Here is a 3,217-nt window from a genome sequence, read left to right on the forward strand (position 1 = left end):
CAGTGCAGAAGTTTTATAATGTCTGACTATTTCCGGATCATTGCTCCTTCTAGCTCTAAGATACATTACCCTTATTTGTTTACAGGCCATGGCCTGTTAGATGGTTTCTTACTATTATATTTCATTGTTTTCTTAGCGAAATGGTTTTACAAACTACTCATAAACGTATCGTGAAATAAGTTACATTTTAAATTTGCATCTGGTGCCCTGCACACCTCTTCCCAGTATAACTTCTGCAAGCTCTCCTAAAATTTGCAGTTGTTAAATCGTTAATTGAAAAAAACTATTTTCGAGGACTGTTTCGCATTACTGTATGGAGCTATGTCATATATTGTGAATAGCTTTGCATCATGATCAGACAGACCATTCTTAACAGCAAAACTTTATATGTGATTAACTCATCTTGATCTATAAAAACATTATCAATGTACTGCTTTCCTGTTCTACTTGAGTAGGAAAATCAATAACTGACGTCAAATTGAAAGAACCAAATAATTCTTCAAGGCCTAGCTTTCTATCAGCCTCTTTCAAAAAAGTCTATGTTGAAATCCCCACAAATAATAATTTGCTTCCCTCCATCTGACAGATGGCACAGCAAAGAATCCAAGTTTTTTTCAAAACTAGCTGAAAATTTCCCAACAGGGATACACACAGATACAATTATAAACTACCATTATTTAGTTTAAGCACAAACGCACTTCAATTTTTTAGTTTCTAAATTTTCCACACTATGATAAATTTTAACATACATGGCAACTCCCCCTTTCTCCATAGTGTCTCTAATTGAATGTGCTGAAAGCTTATATCCACCTACATTTACCTTTTCCATGTCTGTAACTATGTAGCGTTCAGACAGGCGTAGTACATCTATTCTACCATCAGTATCTAAATATTCTAAACAAACAAGAAGCTCATCTATTTTGTTTTTTAATCCCGTGATATTCTGATGCAACACAATATTTTTCATTGTACGTTTATGAGAATCTTGTGATATTTTAAGGACTCTAGTACCTGCCTGTCTGAGTTTCTTATTAAGCTTAATTTCATTCAATGTCGAATCTTTGGACACTGATCTCAGCCTAAAAAAGAGGTAAAGAGGTACTCCATGAGTTTCAGTACCGCCCCCCTTAAAGATTTTGATATCATTCCTGCCAATTTAGCCTTCCCTTTCTTACTGAGATGAATCCGATGCCAAGCGAAATTCTACCTACTAATAATATCAACCCTACTGACAGAGCTGTACAATTGGGGCCGATCATACCGCATGAAAGCAAAACCAAGTCAACATTTGTACAGTTCGTTTCAGATGCTTTTTTACCAGGTCACCATCAATATTGTAGCCCTGAGAGAGAGGAATTAGAGTATAACAAATGTTGACCACGAAACAAACAAAACTTATCCGAATCTGCGGAAAAAATTAATATTTGGGTCTACATTTGTAAAACTTTAATTCCTCTTCCTCAAACCCCACCCTATGGGGAGAGAGGGAGAGTTTTAGTATTAACGACTTAAAATTTACGAAGTAGAGAAGTACTTTTTATTTATCTGTAACCATTTTCCACGCAAAAATAAGAACATGAATTTTCTTTAATTACAGCGCCAACTACCAAGAATCAAAACAAATGTTTAAGACAAAATGGATGCAGTTTTTTAAGTAGAATCTGATTCTGCAATAAAAAATGGGGGTTCCCATTTGAAATTTTAAAGTTGCCATCCACCCCACCACGAGAGGGCTGGGGTGGCGGTCTAATTTTAGCATCAGCAGATGTAACCCTCGAAAATAATCAACTTTGGATTCTATACATTTTTTCGTGTGAAGCTTATTTTTCGAGTTCCCTCGAAAATAATCAACTTTGGATTTACACATTTTTTCGTGTGAAGCTTATTTTTCGAGTTATTCTGGTTTGTCAACTCAAAATTTACACCCTGTATAAAACTACTGTAATATATTTATTCAATCTTTCGTTGCTAGTTGTTAAGAAGTTGAATAAGGATAACCTATTCAATGAAGGAAGGGGCTGAGTCGATGAATTCTAGGTAGCATAAGCATTGTTAATTCCTTTAGTACTTGAAGTAAGAATCAAACCATATTTAAAAATCAGTTCAAGATTGCCTGTTCTGATTGTGAGAACTTCAAGCAACCGGAAGACTGTCACAATATTCTTGCTCTTATCTCCTGCAGAAATTTTTCAAAACCCTGGTATTTCTCATGAGAGATGGGTAGTTGGTCTGAAAATATAAAGTAGAATATCTTATAATTTTGCAACTATATCTTAATAAAAACAATCAACAAGGTTTGGAGATTACCTTACAGTCTTACCGGTGTAAGAAAACTCAGGCAAATCAAACTCTAGTCCATGGGATCCTTCAGCTGTATGAACCGCCGTCAGAGCAGCAAACTCCCACGCTCCATTACAAGTCGACCTGAATTCTACAGGCCTTTGGTGAGTTCTATGACGAGTTCTTTAACTCAGCGTGTAGGAAAAGGGCACCTCTTCTTGTACAAATATTTCAGGAATGAATTCCATTGACGAAAAGTTCCAGATGTAGCTTCAACAACATTAAATGGCAGAGGCTTTAACCGAGCTGATATGAATACCTCCTTCCAATATTTGGTAGCTTCTGTATGAGCTTTCTTGTTTGTAAGTCCTATGTTTTTATCAAATTCGAAATAAGAATGTTCTTTTACTGGAAACGTTACTTTTACACTGTCGAATCTTTCCTCTGCTGTAGCTAAATTATGCAAAAATTGAATCATTGTGTAGTTCTTACGTTGGTCAGAACACGAATCACACAATACGTCTAGATTTTTCACGGCTGTAACAAAATGTATGAATCACTGAACAGACTCCATCACTACCTTTTCTGGTCACACATTCAGAGTTCAGGAAAAATGCACACTCTGCATTTGATATACAGTGCATGTTGAAAGCATACATAGATAATTTCCGTTTATAGTGCACAACGTTAGATGTAATGTTAGGCAGAGGGAGATTCTTTCCAAAATACATACATATGGCTTTCTATTCCCAGGTCTTTCGACTTTCCTTCTTAGCTTCTTTCTTTCTCTTCTTTCTCTCATTAAATGTGTTTACTTGCAATTTGTGATAATCGTATAAGGTTTTCAAATTCTTCAGTTGAGTTTCAATATCTTTTACTTCTACTGCTACAGTGTATTTTTGTTTTTCCAGTTTCAAGCATTTAAATTTGGCTGTAT

Source organism: Schistocerca americana, unplaced genomic scaffold, assembly GCF_021461395.2.
Source record: "Schistocerca americana isolate TAMUIC-IGC-003095 unplaced genomic scaffold, iqSchAmer2.1 HiC_scaffold_43, whole genome shotgun sequence".
Lineage (NCBI taxonomy): Eukaryota > Metazoa > Arthropoda > Insecta > Orthoptera > Acrididae > Schistocerca > Schistocerca americana.